At 40.5% G+C, this 15,640-nt stretch overlaps 1 long non-coding RNA gene across 1 annotated transcript in view; it reads left to right on the forward strand.

Moving 5' to 3' along the window:
- The first annotated feature begins 12,073 nt into the window (after positions 1-12,073).
- Positions 12,074-15,640, forward strand: part of LOC128703163 (uncharacterized) — a 113,444-nt gene continuing 109,877 nt past the window's right edge. The window contains exon 1 of the long non-coding RNA XR_011394414.1: positions 12,074-12,351. This is a non-coding gene — a long non-coding RNA (uncharacterized lncRNA). The remainder of the gene's footprint in view (positions 12,352-15,640) is intronic.

The raw sequence follows: 15,640 nt of genomic DNA on the forward strand, positions 1-15,640 counted from the left end.
GAGAGAGAGAGAGAGAGAGAGAGAGAGAGAGAGAGAGAGAGAGAGAGAGAGAGAGAACCATCTTCAAATCCAACAACTACACTTTTTCCTATACACCCAAAACTACCCTTAAACACCCATAACCTCTACTACACACCCATAACTACCTCTTACACATCCATAGCTACTCCTGTGTGTGTTTGTGTATAGTTTAATGCATCGTGTCTTGCTCCTTTTTTAAAAATTGCGACTACATTTGCTGCCCTCCTTACCTCAGGCAGTCACCCTGTTTCGATAGATATGAATGTGTGTGTGTGTGTGTGTGTGTGTGTGTGTGTGTGTGTGTGTGTGTGTGTGTGTGTGTGTGTGTGTGTGTGTGTGTGTGTGTGTGTGTGTTTGTATCGAGGGCATACACCAACAAACACTACATAAAGAGGTATTACATAAGGTGGAGTTGTGGTCACTTTCCCTGTGAAGACAACAGCTGCGAAGAGAAACCAGGTAAACAATAAAAGTGGTCAGTGTCACGACACAGCTGCTGCTAACCTCTCCCCTCCTCTCTCACTGATGCCTTCACCGTGACTCTGGGATGAGTTTAATCCTTATTTTTGATAATAATAACCACTGGCTCCGTGGTAAAGTACTGTCGACTCTGATACAAAGTTCGCAGGTTCGAGTCCTGCTCTGGACGTAGAGACAATGTTTGTAATAATCACGGTGTGTGATGGTTTTAGTGCTTAGTATTAATAATAATAATAATAATAAATCACGATTGGTGTACCGCTTGCAATGTACTTACATGTATCTCTTGTTATCTCAATACTTAATACTACACCTTCAGATGAGTACATTACTACACCTTCAGATGTAGTACTGAGTACATTACTACGCCTTCAAGTGTAGTACTGAGTACATTACTACACTTTCAGATGTAGTACTGAGTACATTACTACACCTTCAAGTGTAGTAATGAGTACAGTGCTACACCTTTAAGTGTAGTAATGAATACATTACTACACCTTCAAGTATAGTACTGAGTACAGTGCTACACCTTCAAGTGTAGTACTGAGTACATTACTACACCATCAGGTGAGTATGTCGCCTGAATGGACTTGTGTGTCACCTGTCATAACAGGTATAAACCTTGGCAATTAATATAGACAAATTGGTTTAGAAAGACACGTAAGCAAACACTAGGCCATATTTATGAGGAAACGTTTCGGTCCTGGGACCTTCCTCACTTCTAGGTCACAGGACCGAAACGTTTTCTAATACGTCCTAGTGATTGCTCACGTGTCTTTTTAAAACATAGTACTGGAGAAACAGTAAAAAAAAAAAAAGTGATCGCACCTGCTAATTTACAGATAACTTAATCTATACAAATTTTTACACCTGAATCAACATCTAAATAAAAACATGAATATGTAGCAATTAATAAAGGTCTTCATGTTTACTACACGTTCTAAAACTGTTAAGGTGATGATACTAATTAACCAAAAGGTTATTTAGTGTAAGAGTCGAAAGCAGAAATGAGGTGTGTCAAGAGACCACAGTTTACATTCCTACACACACACACACACACACACACACACACACACACACACACACAATGCTCGTCTAGCCAATCTAAGAGATGCCTTCAGAAATCTCGACACAAAGAATTATTCAGGGCCCTATATACTACATATATTGGGCCTATCTTGGAGTATTCAGCATTGGTATGAAAAGCATGTTAAGGAAATGGAGAATGTTCAGAGCCATGCAATGAGACTATTTTCAGGGCTAAGAGGTATGAGCTGTGAAGAGAGGCTAACAGAATTGAATCTAACAATGTTGGAAGACGGAAGAACCAGGAAGACATTATTACAACAAGCAGAATACTGGAGAATTGAAAGGGTAGACAAGGATAGACTGTTTGAAAAGTGGGAAACAGGTACTCGGGGACACAGCTGGAAGTCAGATGGAGATGAGTGACATGGATTTTATGAAACATTCCTTCAGTCTGAGAGTGGTCAGTCAGAAAGTTGAATAACCTTGATGAGGAAGAGGTGAAGGCAGGCATGAGTAAGTGCAATACGGCCTACGAGGCCAGAAGGGAGTTAATCTGGCAAGTGGCAGGGTAGAAGCTAAGACTTGACCCCTACAAGTACATGTAGGTGAGTACAAACACACACACACACACACACACACACACACACACACACACACACACACACACACACACACACACACACACACATACACTCACATACACACACACACATGTACGTATATACAACAGGCCTAGTGTCTAATCGACATGTGCCTAGGACAAAATGGTAACTAACACACATACACACACACAATGATAACGACATATAAAATACTGCGTGGAATAGACAAGATGGACAAAGACGGGATGTTCCAGAGATGGGACACAGACACAAGAGGTCACAATTGGAAGTTGAAGACTCAAATGAATCAAAGGGATGTTAGGAAGTATTTCTTCAGTCATAGAGTAGTCAAGCCGTGGAATAGTCTAGAAAGTGAAGTAGTGGAGGCGGGAACCATACATAGTTTTAAGGCGAGGTATGATAAAGCTCATGGAGCAGGGAGAGAGAGGACCTAGTAGCAATCAGTGAAGAGGCGGGGCCAGGAGCTATGACTCGACCCCTGCAACCACAAATAGGTGAGTACAAATAGGTGAGTACACACACACACACACATTAACTGACAAGTGTTCTTAAAATCAACTTCCTTGCCTGAGGCTTCGTTAAATATTATTATAATACGAAGTGATATTTTTTTATTCTTCAGGAACATAATCTACCTAAACAGAGACTAAATGTAAACACGTTCATACAGGACAGGTGACTGAAATTTTAGTGTGCATGTATCATTTTTTCCAGCACACCGGCAGTATCCCACCGAGGCAGGACGACCTGAAAAGAAAAACTTTATTAATGTATACAGGAGAAAGTGTTAATATCCCCTTGCTCCCGGTATTTTAGTCGCCTCTTACGATACGCATGGCTTACGGAGGAAGAGTTCTTTTCCACTTCCCCATGGAGGTGTATTATTATATATGAGATTATGATGTAGATGTGTTTAATATTAAAAACCAAGTTAATCTATTTAGTCTTTGAATTGTTTGATAATTGTAGACACGTTCACGTGTCTACAACCGGTTTCGACCTTTTCTACTCTTGTAAGGCTTTTCTGTCGACTGCTTGTTCACGCAAACTTGGTGTTGACCCACTGGCTCATATATCTATCACAGCCTGGTTGATCTGGTACCTGGCAATATCTCTAATATTCTTTCATGGACTTATATATGATTATCATGGTTCCTCTTTTCTTGTTATCATCCTGCGAGGGTATCACTTATGTAACCAATCTTCTGCCTACTAATAACCCCAAGCGCTAAACCCTTACGAGTTTAGCGCTTGGTTATAATCATAATATTAACCCAGATACACAATGATTGGAGGGGCTACTTCTAACCCAGATACACAATGACTGTAATGATTGTAGAGGCTACTAACCCAGATACACAATGATTGCAGAGGCTACTACTAACCCAGATACACAATGACTGTAATGATTGTAGAGGCTACTAACCCAGATACACAATGATTGTAGAGGCTACTACTGACCCAGATACACAATGATTGTAGAGGCTACTACTGACCCAGATACACAATGATTGTAGAGGCTACTACTGACCCAGATACACAATGATTGTAGAGGCTACTACTGACCCAGATACACAATGATTGTAGAGGCTACTACTGACCCAGATACACAATGATTGTAGAGGCTACTACTGACCCAGATACACAATGATTGTAGAGGCTACTACTGACCCAGATACACAATGATTGCAGAGGCTACTACTGACCCAGATACACAATGATTGTAGAGGCTACTACTGACCCAGATACACAATGATTGTAGAGGCTACTACTGACCCAGATACACAATGATTGTAGAGGCTACTACTGACCCAGATACACAATGATTGTAGAGGCTACTACTGACCCAGATACACAATGATTGTAGAGGCTACTACTGACCCAGATACACAATGATTGTAGAGGCTACTACTGACCCAGATACACAATGATTGTAGAGGCTACTACTGACCCAGATACACAATGATTGTAGAGGCTACTACTGACCCAGATACACAATGATTGTAGAGGCTACTACTGACCCAGATACACAATGATTGTAGAGGCTACTACTGACCCAGATACACAATGATTGTAGAGGCTACTACTGACCCAGATACACAATGATTGTAGAGGCTACTACTGACCCAGATACACAATGATTGTAGAGGCTACTACTGACCCAGATACACAATGATTGTAGAGGCTACTACTGACCCAGATACACAATGATTGTAGAGGCTACTACTGACCCAGATACACAATGATTGTAGAGGCTACTACTGACCCAGATACACAATGATTGTAGAGGCTACTACTGACCCAGATACACAATGATTGTAGAGGCTACTACTGACCCAGATACACAATGATTGTAGAGGCTACTACTGACCCAGATACACAATGATTGTAGAGGCTACTACTGACCCAGATACACAATGATTGTAGAGGCTACTACTGACCCAGATACACAATGATTGTAGAGGCTACTACTGACCCAGATACACAATGATTGTAGAGGCTACTACTGACCCAGATACACAATGATTGCAGAGGCTACTACTGACCCAGATACACAATGATTGTAGAGGCTACTACTGACCCAGATACACAATGATTGTAGAGGCTACTACTGACCCAGATACACAATGATTGCAGAGGCTACTACTGACCCAGATACACAATGATTGTAGAGGCTACTACTGACCCAGATACACAATGATTGTAGAGGCTACTACTGACCCAGATACACAATGATTGTAGAGGCTACTACTGACCCAGATACACAATGATTGTAGAGGCTACTACTGACCCAGATACACAATGATTGTAGAGGCTACTACTGACCCAGATACACAATGATTGTAGAGGCTACTACTGACCCAGATACACAATGATTGTAGAGGCTACTACTGACCCCAGATACACAATGATTGCAGAGGCTACTACTGACCCAGATACACAATGATTGTAGAGGCTACTACTGACCCAGATACACAATGATTGTAGAGGCTACTACTGACCCAGATACACAATGATTGTAGAGGCTACTACTGACCCAGATACACAATGATTGTAGAGGCTACTACTGACCCAGATACACAATGATTGTAGAGGCTACTACTGACCCAGATACACAATGATTGTAGAGGCTACTACTGACCCAGATACACAATGATTGCAGAGGCTACTACTGACCCAGATACACAATGATTGTAGAGGCTACTACTGACCCAGATACACAATGATTTAGAGGCTACTACTGACCCAGATACACAATGATTGTAGAGGCTACTACTATCCCAGATACACAATGATTGTAGAGGCTACTACTAACCCAGATATACAATGATTGCAGAGGCTACTACTAATCCAGATACACAATGATTGCAGAGGCTACTACTGACCCAGATACACAATGATTGTAGAGGCTACTACTGACCCAGATACACAATGATTGGAAACACACAATCAATACTTCATCAGCAGCCAGCACTTGTTATGGTAACTGTGCCCAGCACTGCTGCCTCTGTGGTAGGTACCTCTTGACTTCCTGGTACTCTGGGTTCACTGCACAGGTGTTCTTCCAGGTACTCTGGGTTCACTGCACAAGCATTCTTCCAGGTACTCTGGGTTCACTACACAGGTGTTCCTCCAGGTACTCTGGGTTCACTGCACATGTGTTTTCCAGGTACTCTGGGCTCACTGACAGGTGCTCTTCCAGGCACTCTGGGTTCACTGCACAGGTGTTCCAGGCACTCTGGGTTCACTGCACAGGTGCTCTTCCAGGTACTCTGGATTCACTGCACAGGTGCTCTTCCAGGTACTCTGGGTTCACTGCACAGTGTTCTTCCAGGTACTCTGGGTTCACTGCACAGGTGCTCTTCCAGGCACTCTGGGTTCACTGTTATATTTAGGATACTGTGAAAATCCACTGATCACTCAGACAGGACTTGTAAATCACGAAATCGTAATGACACGATAGCAAAAAAAAAAAAAAAAAAAAAAAAAAAAAAATAACGGAACAAGTGGTTAACTCACCGGCCTGTGAGTTTCAGGACCCACTTGCCATGGGTTCAAACCCCATCCGTTCCCTGATTTATTAACACTTGTAAAATACGCGTTTTTGGCCAGAACAAGTGACGCAGGTGACACCACAAGCGCAACAAAAACAGTTCTATCACACACAAAAACGTTAAAAGGGCACCTAGAACAAACCTACTTGGAAAAAATAATTGGGCAAGATGTTTATTAAGCTAAACATCCTTGACAAGGTTAGTGGCACAAACCAGGAAGGTTCTCTGCCTCACACCTCCTTCAGTATTAATAAACCTTCATAAAGTAAGAAAACCAACGCCCCTAAATATTAAAGCCATAAATAGGCAGAGGAAAAAAAATAGGAAAAAAAAAAAATAACGCCAGACAAATAATTTAATTCTTTACAACTTTAAATGCCAAGGTTAAGAAAAGTTAACCGAGAGACTACGGCAACAAGGGTTTACGAGTCAGTAAGCACAACTCCACTGCCACCCAGAGAACTGTGTGGCAGGTGGATTAATTAACTAGTAAGTAAAACTTGTTAAGAGGCTTTAAGAACTCTTAAAACTTGGAAAGTAAGTTTATGGACTCTTTTTAAAAAGCTTTGGTAGGTAGATTAAACTGTTTACAAGTTTAACCCAAAGTGATTTTTAAGACTGGCGCACAGCTGTATGGGTGACAGTGGAGTAACAATAGTGGTTAAAACAATGATAAAAAGTAGAGGTAATTTGTAGCTAATACCTTCATCCACCATAACTCTCTAGATCACAGGTATATACCTCCAGAGAGAGTTCCGTGGCTCAACGCCCCCGCGGCCCGGTTTGTGACCAGGCCTCGTGGTGAATTAGGGGCTGATCAACCAGGCTACTACTGTTCGCCGCACGCAACTCGACGTACAAACCACAGCCCGGCTGGTCAGGTACTGATTTTAGGTGCCGGTCCAGTGCCTGCTTGAATAACAGCCAGGGGTCTATTGGTAATCCCCCTTATGCATGCTGGGAGGCAGTTGAACAGGCTTGGGCTCCGGACACTTAATGTGTTGTCTCTTATCGTTCTAGTGGTACCCCTACTTTTCATTGGGGGGATGTTTCATCGTCTGCCGACTTTTTTGCTTTCAAAGAGAGTGATTTTCGTGTGCAAGTTTGGTACTAATACTAATAATGTTTTATCCACTTCTTTGCCATTTCAGTAAAATATGGTGTATGTTTTGTCTTAATTTCGTACAAGCAATGGCCGGAGGGAATGGAGGGTAGGGAGAGACCCTATTGATTTACTATTACTGTCTCACACACCTACATAATAATAGTTATATCTCAGTAACCTTGGTGTGGACTTAAGTACTCTGTTACCTTCCCCATGTACTCTCATGTTATCTTGCGTCTTTGTTGGTTAGTGGTTTTCTTGATTCTTTGCATTAGTTGAATATTGTTTTTCAAACAACACAAATCTTAGCCACAATTTCACCAGCACATAAGTGCGTTCATCTACAGAATATAAGGCGCATCTTTTTTCCCATAAAATCTTGGAAAATCAGCCTGTGCCTTATATGCTCACGGTCAGAGCCAAGGGTAGACTGTGTTACGCTGTAGCAGTTGTTTACTAACGTTACAACTGATTGGAAACAGCGTCTTATATGATTGTGCGCCTTATATGCCAGGAAATACGGTAAATACAGTACGCAGTGAATTTATATACATATAATTATACAGTACAAGTGTGTGAATAGCAGTCTTAAGTGGGTTTGTCTACCAGTAGAGGATTACGTTTGTGTAGCTGCGGTATACTGAGTTTAGAACTTCCTGCCAGATTATAATGTTGAGTGTGTGTAGCAGGTAGCCTGAGGCAAGATGTCTGGTAGGTGTGGAAGATAGTATAATGTTGAGTGTGTGTAACAGGCAGCCTGAGGCAAGATGTCTGGTAGGTGTGGTAGATAGTATAATGTTGAGTGTGTGTAGCAGGTAGCCTGAGGCAAGATGTCTGGTAAGTGTGGTAGATAGTATAATGTTGAGTGTGTGTAGCAGGTAGCCTGAGGCAAGATGTCTGGTAGGTGTGGAAGATAGTATAATGTTGAGTGTGTGTAGCAGGTATCCTGAGGCAAGATGTCTAGTAGGTGTGGTAGATAGTATAATGTTGAGTGTGTGTAGCAGGTAGCCTGAGGCAAGATGTCTAGTAGGTGTGGTAGATAGTATAATGTTGAGTGTGTGTAGCAGGTAGCCTGAGGCAAGATGTCTGGTAAGTGTGGTAGATAGTATAATGTTGAGCGTGTGTAGCAGGTAGCCTGAGGCAAGATGTCTGGTAAGTGTGGTAGATAGTATAATGTTGAGTGTGTGTAGCAGGTAGCCTGAGGCAAGATGTCTGGTAGGTGTGGTAGACAGTATAATGTTGAGTGTGTGTAGCAGGCAGCCTCAGGCAAGATGTCTGGTAAGTGTGGTAGATAGTATAATGTTGAGTGTGTGTAGCAGGTAGCCTGAGGCAAGATGTCTGGTAAGTGTGGTAGATAGTATAATGTTGAGTGTGTGTAGCAGGTAGCCTGAGGCAAGATGTCTGGTAGGTGTGGAAGATAGTATGATGTTGAGTGTGTGTAGCAGGCAGCCTCAGGCAAGATGTCTGGTAGGTGTGGTAGATAGTATAATGTTGAGTGTGTGTAGCAGGTAGCCTGAGGCAAGATGTCTAGTAGGTGTGGTAGATAGTATAATGTTGAGTGTGTGTAGCAGGTAGCCTGAGGCAAGATGTCTGGTAAGTGTGGTAGATAGTATAATGTTGAGTGTGTGTAGCAGGTAGCCTGAGGCAAGATGTCTGGTAGGTGTGATAGATAGTATAATGTTGAGTGTGTGTAGCAGGCAGCCTGAGGCAAGATGTCTGGTAAGTGTGGTAGATAGTATAATGTTGAGTGTGTGTAGCAGGTAGCCTGAGGCAAGATGTCTGGTAAGTGTGGTAGATAGTATAATGTTGAGTGTGTGTAGCAGGTAGCCTGAGGCAAGATGTCTGGTAAGTGTGGTAGATAGTATAATGTTGAGTGTGTGTAGCAGGTAGCCTGAGGCAAGATGTCTGGTAAGTGTAGTAGATAGTATAATGTTGAGTGTGTGTAGCAGGTAGCCTGAGGCAAGATGTCTGGTAAGTGTGGTAGATAGTATAATGTTGAGTGTGTGTAGCAGGTAGCCTGAGGCAAGATGTCTGGTAAGTGTGGTAGATAGTATAATGTTGAGTGTGTGTAGCAGGCAGCCTGAGGCAAGATGTCTGGTAGGTGTGGTAGATAGTATAATGTTGAGTGTGTGTAGCAGGTAGCCTGAGGCAAGATGTCTGGTAAGTGTGGTAGATAGTATAATGTTGAGTGTGTGTAGCAGGTAGCCTGAGGCAAGATGTCTGGTAATTGTGGTAGATAGTATAATGTTGAGTGTGTGTAGCAGGTAGCCTGAGGCAAGATGTCTGGTAAGTGTGGTAGATAGTATAATGTTGAGTGTGTGTAGCAGGTAGCCTGAGGCAAGATGTCTGGTAATTGTGGTAGATAGTATAATGTTGAGTGTGTGTAGCAGGTAGCCTGAGGCAAGATGTCTGGTAAGTGTGGTAGCTCAACAAACACCTTAACTGTGAGAGATTATTTCATCCCGGAAAAAAAACAAGAGTACGAGATGATATGAAGGACGTAGAGGAGGTGAGTGAGCCTTACCTTGTAAGATGATGTGTGGGAGACACTGCCTATGTGATCAACTATTTATAGTTACAGGAACAGAGGTACGCTTTGTGTGTCCCGTCTTCAGTTTTGTCACGCAACTTTCCAATGGTTGAACCACATACCAACTCCTGGATAACTCTCCAAGTGTTTTATAAACATATCATAGCTAAAACTTGAAATATGTAATAAACGTTTTAAACTTCTTTGAAACGTCAAAAAAAACAATAAAGACGCGATTTCGGTACCTGTAGTGTACTTGTATTTCAAAAGTATAATATTTTCTATAAAAAAACTTAGTCTGAAATGTAACAAGATGCCAAGAGATATAGTGGTATAAAGACTTACAGCACAGTAGGACTTGATACATTGTTCATCGCTCACCTGATTTTAAATATCCAACTTTGTTCTTTTTGTTCCAAATGATGGTGCTAAAATATCCTCTTTATCTATGTAATATCCTCTTATGTTGTATGTGGTTACTGTGCCACATGTTTCCTCTAATACTGTATGTGGTTACTGTGCCACATGTTTCCTCTAATACTGTATGAGGATGATGTTGTGTTACTATTTTTCTTCATCCTCAAACATCAACATGTTGACTGGAACAAATCGTAAGAAATCACGAAAGTACTTGGAATTTCGCTATTTTTTTTTTCAGAGTGGTTATTTTGCATGTTATGGTGTCACCTGTTTACTGTGATATTTGCACATACACACACACACACACACACACACATACATACATATACATTATTTATATATATATATATATATATATATATATATATATATATATATATATATATATATATATATATATATATATATATATATATATATATATATATATATATGTCGTGTCGAATCGGTAAAACTTGCGATTTTAGCTGAAATAGCAACGCTCTTTTGGCCGAATAAGGGAAGAGAAAATTTGTGTATGCAATAATTTCGTAAAAATTATTCTGAAGCTAACAAAAAATATATATTTGATTGTGTTTGTTTTTTAAATTATTGTAAACTAAAATATATTTAGCTGGATTAGGTTAAATTAAATTGCGCTTATAATAAGGTTAGGTAAGCTTTCTAAGGTTCTTTTGGTACAAAATTGTTAATTTTTACATTAACATACATGAAAAACATATATCTTTAAATGTATACCAGAAAATTTTAGAAAGGACTTAATTTTAAATGAGTTCTTGCTAACTGACCAGGTTTACCTATTCGGCACGATATATATATATATATATATATATATATATATATATATATATATATATATATATATATATATATATATATATATATATATATATATATATGTCGTGCCGAATAGGCAGAACTTGAGATCTTGTCTTAAATAGCAACTCTCATCTTGCCATACAGGACAAGCGAAAATTTGTGTATGCAATAATTTCGCCAAAATCATTCTGAAACTAACGAAAAAAATATATTTCACTGTGTTTATTTATTATTAAATTATTGTAAACAAATCTAAAATATATATAGTTGGGTTAGGCTAAAATAAATTGTTCTTGTTATAATAAGGTTAGGTAAGTTTTCTAAGATTCTTTTGGTGCAAAATTATAAATTTTTACATTAACATTAATGAAAAAATATATCTTTAAACGTAGAAGAGAAAATTTTAGAAAGGACTTAATTTTAAATGAATTCTTGCTAACTGACCAGTTTTACATATTCGGCACGACATATATATATATATATATATATATATATATATATATATATATATATATATATATATATATATATATATATATATATGCAATAAGACCACAGTAAACAGGTGATTTCAGAATATGCAAAACAACCACTCTGAAAGAACAGAGAAATTCCAAGCGCTTTCGTGACTACTCACATGTGATAATGTGAGTAGTCACGAAAGCGCTTGGAATTTCTCTATTCTTTCAGAGTGGTTGTTTTGCACACACACACACACACACACACACACACACACACACACACATATATATATATATATATATATATATATATATATATATATATATATATATATATATATATATATATATATATATAAAGACAGAGCGAGACAGAGAGCGAGCGAGCTAACTTCATGACAGAGTGCCTAAGTTAAGAAGAGAATACTGGTTGTGGTGCAGGAGATGAAGGAGGGGGGTGAGGTGCAAGGCGGTGCCTGTACACTGACAGGAGACAGTACTGGTGCCTGGTTGGCAGTGATGTCAGTTACCCGCTGATCCTCCATGAGTGAACATCGCTGTGTTCCGCTCTCCTCACCATCACTGTGCCTCACTCCCTCAACAACTTGTCGAGTTTAAACACGTATTTAACGAGTATATATTTGTAGAGCAAAAACAGAATAATTACTAAGATACGGATATTTTGTGTAACTTTAGAGAGGAGATAATGAGAAGTGGTTGACCCCACCACCTGCTTGCTAGTGCCAGACACACAAGAATTACCCACCTACAAAAAAAGTCTACAAGAGAAACCTGTCGCCAGTATCTGGTAAGTGGCACCTCCAACACCAATTGTTAACTCTCGTTCATTTCTCACAACACACACTTACTTTCACACAACTCTCCTCGCTTTACACTCTCACTTTCCACACAACACTTATTTCACTGACACAACACACATACCTGTTATTGGTCTTGAGGGTTATCCTACCTTGGCACCCTGCCTAAGGCGCTCTGTGACCCCTACGGGCCTACCGCTTCCCTTGATTATAACGATAATCCTGATGGAGTTGGTCAACGTCTCGCGTCAGGAATTTCAATGATACGTGAGTAGTGATCCAGCATACTGATGCAACATGAGTGGTGATCCAGCGTAGTGATCCAGCCAGAGTAATGATCCGGCTTCCCAGTCACCGGGAGAGAATCAGTGATTCTCTGGGAAGTCGGTAATTATATAAAGAATACAAAGAATTTAGGATCACTGGTGTAGATCTACCGGCCCATGACTCACGAAATCGTAATGACACGATTGCAAACAAACCATACCCCGGCCGGGGTATGGTTTGTTTACCGGCCCATGTTAGACAGTTCCTTTAATACAGTCAATCTGTAATACAGAGTCCGCAACTGCGCTACATAAACTAAACGAGGCTGTACTAAAGATGTATATGACTATGTAGAAAAGCCTTGGGACTTCTGTATCTTAAGCGTCTTCATTTAAATCTAAGAAATCTATTGGTCTCATTACGGACATTTAGGCACTGCTTCCTTGATTCAGATTTTTCCTAACAGGTACTCCCAAGTTCCTTTCACATCTATGATCAAGCGTTACGTTGTTCAGTTGATAGGTGTCAGAGGTATTTTCACTGCCAAGGATCATACCTTACAATTTCCACATTGTTGCGACATCTGCCATTCTTCCGGCTATGATATCCGTACTAATAATTATAAAGGTCGCTGGTATCCTCTACATTCATTACTTGGTTTATTTTTGTGTCGTCAGTGAATGTATTTATGTTGCTTTTGTTTCAGTCATAAATGTAGAACAAGTATAAGGGACCCGGCGCAATAGTGGTCCTTGTGGAACGCTACTTATGACTGGGTCCCATTCGTTCATGTAAATTCTCTGCCGTCTATTCGTCAGCCATGTCTCAATCCAAGAGAGAATTTTATCTCTAATACCGTGTGCTGATACTTTCTTTAACAGTCTCTTGTGTGCGATCAGACACATTCCAGAAATCAAGGTAAACAAAATAATATTCCTTATCTTTGTCCGCCGTCTCAAGTTTATCCTCCGACTCTAATGCTAACAACTCTTTAGCATGACCTACTTCTACTAATCGGTCTCATTCACCTGTGATGTCATCTCCAGCTGCTGCACCTCACTTCTAGCTTCACTATACAAGTCTCTGAACTCACACTTCTGCTTTAAGCTAAAAAACTGACGATCTTCTATCAAGACCGAGGAAAGGATCACCTCAAAATTACGTCCTCACCTCTACTGTCTTCAGTGTTATAATCGCATGTATGACTGAAGTAGCCTGCTACATGGGCAAAATGTTCAACAATGAAGTCTTCCAAGTGCTGTACACGTCACCTTGTCGCTTGTCTTTATTATTAAGGCAAGAGAATAAAACGGTGGAAAGGCCAGTGTTGTAGAACAAGTTATATGGACGTTTCACTGTGTAGAACTTTAAGTTATGAATTAATAAAGATGTACGATGTGCACAGCAAAAGTTGACCATGCGGGTTGTGTGCCACGTTTACAGTACTAGTAAGGAAAGATTTTGCTGGGATTTTTAACCTGGAGTGTTAGGATAAATTAACAGTGTGCATTATCAGAGTTGATACAGCTCTACACACAACGATATAATATTCAAACAAAGGCAGTGTCAGTAGGATTCATGACAGTGCTAGTACCTGAATATCTCAGTGACTATTTCTAACACGTTTCTCTTGATGTGCTAAGCAAGATTTTCCTAGGCCGTCATCTAAAAGAAATTACACTGCACCTTAAGCAAAATTCTTGGTTTGTTTACAATATAGTAACAAGACAAAATAGACACCTTTGTCTAAACGCTTCAACGTGCGTCTAATAAAGCTGATATAAGCAGCTGCCTTCGCGATGTTTGGTGACGAGTCACGCAGCGCTTGAAGGCCAACCCTCAATTGTATTATACTTTATGTACTTTCAAAGCTACACTGGAAACATAATTTTTGGTGGACAAAACGTTCGGATATGTGGCTACGAGTAAGGCATACATGTGCAGCAATTAAGTATCTATTTCCGAAACGTTTCGTCTACACAGTAGGCCTCTTCAGTCGAATACAGAGGTGTCTTTAGAGCCAGAAGAAGCAATGGAGAAGTAACGATGTGAAGAGGATGGTTTGAGGTGGTCAGTCTCTCAGCCTTGAGAAGTGTTCAGCTCCAGTCTTGAACAAGTACTTCATAAAGCCTCGTGTAGGCGAAACATCGCATTAATAAAAATATTATTTTACTGGATGTGTCTACTAATTTAAAGTACCTTAACTATGTCAATAAGGTGTCAGAGGCGAGGTTGTGTTGCTTTGGGCCACAAGTCAATAATACTTTCACTTAAATAAGCAAACTGATTTTAAAGGTTGAGAGTGCACGCTACAAGTCACCTCACACATGATACTGCCTTATACTCACTCAGGTTCACTGCTACAAGTCACCTCATACATGGCCCGGTGGCCTAGTGGCCACCGTGTTCGATTCCCGACGGGTGGAAACATTTCGACACGTTTCCTTACACCTGTTCACCTAGCAGCATATAGGTTCCCGGGTGTTAGTCGACTGGTGTGGGTCGCATCCTGGGGGACAAGATTAAGGACCACAATGGAAATAAGTTAGACAGTCCTCGATGACGCACTGACTTTCTTGGGTTATCCTGGGTGGCTAACCCTCCGGGGTTAAAAATCCGAACGAAATCTTATCTTATCTTGGCACTGTCTTATACTCAGGTTCATTGCTACAAGTCACCTCACACATGACACTGCCTTATACTCACTCAGGTTCACTGATACAAGCCACCTCACGCATGAAACTGCCTTATACCCAGGTTCACTGATACAAGTCACCTCACACACATGACACTGCCTTATACTCAGGTTCACTGATACAAGTCACCTCACACACATGACACTGCCTTATACCCAGGTTCACTGATACAAGTCACCTCACACACATGACACTGCCTTATACTCAGGTTCACTGATACAAGTCACCTCACACACATGACACTGCCTTATACTCAGGTTCACTGCTGTAAGTCACCTCACACACATGACACTGCCTTATACTCAGGTTCACTGAT

This window comes from Cherax quadricarinatus, chromosome 85, assembly GCF_038502225.1.
Source record: "Cherax quadricarinatus isolate ZL_2023a chromosome 85, ASM3850222v1, whole genome shotgun sequence".
Lineage (NCBI taxonomy): Eukaryota > Metazoa > Arthropoda > Malacostraca > Decapoda > Parastacidae > Cherax > Cherax quadricarinatus.